Source organism: Myotis nattereri, assembly GCF_964212035.1.
Source record: "Myotis nattereri genome assembly, chromosome: X".
Classification (NCBI taxonomy): Eukaryota; Metazoa; Chordata; class Mammalia; order Chiroptera; family Vespertilionidae; genus Myotis; species Myotis nattereri.
The window spans coordinates 93,356,722-93,362,300 of record NC_138078.1 but is presented as its reverse complement, the minus strand read 5'-3'; positions in this window follow the sequence as shown (position 1 = coordinate 93,362,300).

Sequence of the window (5,579 nt, the reverse complement as noted above, 5' to 3'; positions counted from 1 at the left end):
TCCCCAGTGGGGGTGGGAGGATGCAGGAGGCAGTCAATCAATGATTCTCTGTCATCATTGATGTTTCTATTTCTTTCTCCCTTTCTCTCTCTGAAGTCAATAAAAACATAAAATATTTTTTAAAAAAGACAAAAGGATATGAGGAAAGGCTGAACACACCTTTGTACTTTTCCCAGACCAGAATGCTGAGGTCATCTTGAGAGAGTATGGTTTCCTGTTGGTACAGGAAACTCTTGAATGGGCATCTTCCCTGATGCTTATCAACTTCTAGGAGTAGCCTACCCAGCTCTTTGCCTCTTTTTTCTCCCTTCTTCTCCCAAGTGTCTTCTTCCAGCATCTTAGGAAAGCTGTATCCCTTTTTCATGACAGACAGACATTTGGTCATTGCTACAACCTCTCATAAAAAGGGATCTTTCCTTCCAGCAAGCTGACCATGCTCTGCTCTCAGCACTCAGGGATCCCACGGGCACACAGGAGGTGACACCAAGACAATGAACCTGCCTTCCATTAGCCAAGAATTCCAGATGACTGAATGTGATGCCATAGGCCTAAGGGACAAGGGAAGGAAAACTGCTTCCTCCTTTCTCCTTATTACTATTACTCCATGCTGGACCTCTCTCTGCATGTCAAACTTCTCATTCTTATTTGACAGAGAAAGATACAGAGGCACTGTGCTTGAGGAAGTGTCTCTGGGTGCCCATGATGCATCTTTTAACAAATGTTCACCAATTGCCAATAATGTGCCATGCTCTAACCTGGGTCCTGGGGATTTGGTGGATAATGCATCTCTGCCCTTAGGGAGTTCATGGTATAGCCTTGTGGTATAGTGAGGGAAAAGTGCAAGTAAGCTGGCAACTATAATGGAGTGTGAGGGATGTTGGGAAGAGAGAAGGCAAGGATCCTGCGGGAACACCTTGGAAGGTCTCCTAACCCAGACCTGGGGATGGCGGAGGGAGTTCAAGAAGTTCTAGAGAAAGTGACAGCAAAACTTAGTCTAGAAGAATGAATGAGTGGACGAAAGAGTACTTTGGTAGAGGGGAACAACATGTGAAAGTCCCTGGAAGCTGAAAAGACAGACAAGTCTAGATACATCAGTGGGACAAGCAGAGGGGCCCCTTGAACTTTAGCCCGAGAACAATAAGGAACAGTTGAGGCATCAGAAGGGGCATGATTAGGTTTGTTGGAGGGAGGGAGTTAAACAGAGAAGCCAAGTGCCTCCCAACACCCACTACCACCACCACCTGCCCTTAGCTCCCTGGCCTGGAGCCCTTCCCGGGGAGGTTCTGTAAGGCTTGGTTCCTACCTTTGGAGTGAGGATTATGATGATAAAAGAAAGCAAGGAGGGAGGAAGAGCAGGTAAAAAAGCTGCTAAAAATGTTTATAGGAAAATTAATACTGTACTTGGTACTTATGGGCCATATAAGCATTATTAGAGGTTTGTAATCCTCCCAGTACCAATTCCAAAAGCCCAACTTCCTCATCAACATTTCAGTGTGTATTATCTAAAATTGTCATCCTTCCCTTTCATTTGTGGTTTTAAAATTCCTTCTCTTTAATAATTACACAGCCACAAGTCCCATCCATTATTGTCTTGTCATCATTAACCTTTCTAAGTACCCAATGGGTCCGTAGAAGAGCTTAAAATCCCCACAAACTCCTCTCTGGTGAGGCTGGAGGCTGCAGTTAACTCTGTTATTGACCCCTGTAAAGTGACACCAAACTGCCCCCCCCCAAGCACACACACTCAGAACTCAGCAGAGTAGGTGTGTGAATTTCCAATAAAGAAGAAATTAAAACCCTTGGCTTTTCACTGCTGTAATTTAGGAAGAGAACGTGAGAGAATGGAGATGACAGGAGATTGAAAGAGAAATAGGGATGGAAAGAAAGTGAGAGCAAAATAAGAGGGGGAGGCAGACACAGGTGAGACAGAGAAGAATCAGGGAGGGAAATGGAGATGGAGAAAGGATAAAGGAAAGCTCCAGAGAGAGAGGAAGGAAGAGTATGGAGGGAGTGGGGGAGGAGAGGGAGGGCAAGGTACTTGGGTAAGTGCCAGAGTAGGTTAGATTATGCATGAGGGAATTTGGGGAAGGATCCAGCAGAGGACGTGGAGCTGCTGAACCACCTGGATGTTTGTAAGCAAATAGGGAAGGCGAGGGTGGGGAAAGTCCACCCTCCCTGTCTTTCTCCTCTGTCCATGGCTGCCAGCTGCTGGGTCATTGGTCTTGACCTCTTGACTCCTCTAAAGCTTACAAAGCCTGCTGTGTGTCAGTCCTGCCCTGGCCCTGCCAGGGACACCTACCTATCCCTTCCACAGTGGAGCCAGGCTAGAGAAAGGGTGTCAGGGAAAGGAGGATTCTGATAATTTCAGAGGGCCCACCAAGCTCGCCAGAGATGACCCAAGGGATGAAAGCAGAAAAAGGATGTGCATCTGTAAGGATGAAGGATATGAAGCAACCAGACAGACAAATGGACAGACTGCCAAGCAAGGAGGCCAAATTTGTGAAGGACTCCAAAGTTCTGTATCCACCATCCCTGTGCCTCCACCAAGGGGATTGAGGAAAAGGCACCCCTGCCTCCTTCTATCCTCTCAGACATGAAGCTGTCAGCTTGAGAATGCCCAGTGGCTTCTCCACCTAAAGCCTCTGAGATCTTTTCCCCCTTTATAAAAATCATTAAGACTGTACAGTATGGGCCCCAGTGTAGCTCCAGGGTAAAAGGGAAGCTGCTGGGGAGCAGAAAGCAGGGCAGCCAGCATACACTCCTTCAGTTGGAGAGTTAGAAGCTAGACAGAGCAGCATCGGTAGCCCCAAGCCCCTCCCTAACACACTGATGAGCTCCAAAACCTACTCCAACTGCAAGCGACTGTATCTTTAAATTGCTGCTTTCAGAGGGTGCATCTGGGGGAAGGTGGGAGGAAGGGAAACATCTTTTCCCAGTCTCCCTCCTCTCTCCCTTCCAAGACTCCCCAGGGTTTGGAGACTAGTTACTGCCCAAAGAAAATTTCTTCCAGCTCCTGCCACCGGAGGAGTCCCGGCTGTAGGCGAGCCAGAGCAGGAGCTGTTAGGGTTATCTATGTCAAGATCATTTCCAGGGAAAGAGTTCTGGCCCCTGACTGGTAACAGCAGGGCAGAGGAAAAAAGAGGGGAGAGAGAGAGAGAGAGAGAGAGAGAGAGAGAGAGAGAGAGAGAGAGAACGAACTCCTAGCCTGGTCCAGCAGGCTCCTTGTGAGCTAACCAAGTTGAAGGAAAGCTCTGTACTTTCGGCAGTCCCCTCAGGATATCCCCTCTCACCTTGGCAACCAGGCTGAGAAAGGGTTCTCCAGGGTCCCTGCAGAATGACAACTCGAGTTCCTGCAACCCTCTCCTTCCTTTTCCTCTGGACCCTGCCAGGGCAGGTCCTCCTCAGGTGAGCTGAGTGGGGGTAAGAAGGAGGTGCATGCAAACTCTGGCCGGGGGCAGCAGGGGCATTTGTCAGAGTTTTTTCTAAGTTTGCAAAAACCCCACATTCTGGAGGGCTCCAGGGGAGGACACACATTCCCCCAATCAGGACCCAGGAGCCTTTCATGAAGTGGGTAAACGCCCTGGAGCTAATAAGAAGGATTCTGTATGGGTGGGAGCTTTCTGGGCCTGGGGAGGGAGTAGGTAGCTAAGCCGCAGAACAGAGGCCATCTGTCCTGTCATCCAATTCTATCCCCCTACACTGCTCAGATCCCTAAAAATGACACCAACATCTGCCAGCTGCCCACTCAAGAGGCTTTGAGTAGCAGGGGCTTGCCCCAAACAACATCAGAATGAATCTAGGCTGACCAAACCTTGGCTTTCTGCAGTCACCCTGCCTGTGTGCACATAGCTGCTCACTGTCCCTGGGTGGGCACTAAGTGTAAGTCATTTCCTGGCTAGGGAGCCAGACATGTTTTAGGTTCCCTATAAATGTCCCCCAACCCATTCCCACTCCTTAGACCAGGAGACAGTCTAGGTGAACAGGATGTGCTGAGGAAGAAAGATTGTTGTAGCTTGGGCTGAACTGGTCATAAGAATGGTACCTCCCAAAGTGGAGGGGGGTGAGGTAGTACTGCAGTACTATCTTCCTCCTCTTAATTCAATAAACACACCAGAACTGCTTGCCTCTGAGGAGCCTCCTGCCTTACTGCTTGCATACATGTTGGCTGGCTGGAAGACAGGGATGCAATATCGTGGCGGGGGGGCGGGGGGGTGTAAATTTCTGCAAAGTGAAAAACAGCCCAAAGTGGAATGGCAACTCAGTTGGAGTTGATAGGAGGATGAGGCAGAAGTGGGAACCCAGCTGGGCCTTGCTGGACCTTCTGGAGGGGAGGGGAGGGGAGGGGAGGGGAGGGGAGGGGAGGGGAGGGGAGGGGAGAAGAGGGGAGGGGAGGGGAGGGGAGGGGAGGGGAGAGGAGGGGAGGGGAGGGGAGGGGAGGCTATCTGGAGGCCCAAGCTTCAGTGGCAGCATTTCCGCTTGAGTAATTAAAGCAAGACAGGCCCTTAGGAAGTCTTGAATCCAATTCCTTTACTGTACATATGGAAACTAAGGCTTAGAGAAGGGATATGACCTGTCTAAGGTCACTCAGGTACCCAGGAGCAGATCAGAGTTCTCTTCTTACCCCACTGCGGGGCCTTGCATGAGCAAGATTTTCAGCTCTGCAACCTTCTTCATCTGCCAGCATTTGGGTCTTCCCAGGAATGAAAGGGAGGAAGGAGTGGCTACACACAGTGACCCTGCTCTCAGGTCCACAGACAAGGTAACCCCAGAATAAAGGGGCTAAAACAGTGATTGGAGCCCAAGACAGTGAATACCAAGGCTTGTGCCAGGGTCCTGGGGCTGGGGCTAGTAGGAGAGGTGACCTGAGAGTGGGTCTGAGGAGGGTGGCAAGGGTCTGGTTGCTCCACAGACAGGTGGCTGGTGGCCAAAAGCAGCACATGGCTGGTGTGGACGGCCTGTGGTGAAGACATGGACTTCTGCTTACTCCTGCACCACCACCAGCCTTCTCAGATTTTCAGTCTTAGGCCACCTGCTCTCGCAGGCCCTGCTTGGGGCCAAGGTAGCCTCTGTGTCAGGGTAAGGGCTTCCTCCCACTCAGGGGATTCAAGGAGGCAGGATTTTAGGTGGTCAGGGTATAGCTGCCACTGGTCTTCCCCCACTCTGGTTCCTTGGAAGCCCACCCTGACCTGCTTGCATCATTGTATTGTGGTAGATGCACTTAGTTTTGAAGTCAATAGCTCTAGGTTTGAGTTTTAAATTTATCATTTACTAGCTCTGATTGTGAACAAGTGGCTTCACCTTGCTGGTATTCAGTTTCATTATCTGTATAATGGGGATAATAAGAGTACTTATTGAGAGGATTGATGTGAGAACTAAACTAGATAAGGTGAGCAAAACATTTAGTATGGTGCCTTAGCTCTTTTTGTTGTTGTATCCATCACTGGTGGGTGTATAGATTTACTGGGAAAGAAGAGCCCGCTGGCTCAAAGGAGACTCGGACCCAGAAGAACCGCAGTCACCTGCCTCCACCCTCACGGTGCAGCAGTGGAGGAGCTAGCTCTAGACCTGGAGCAGTGGTG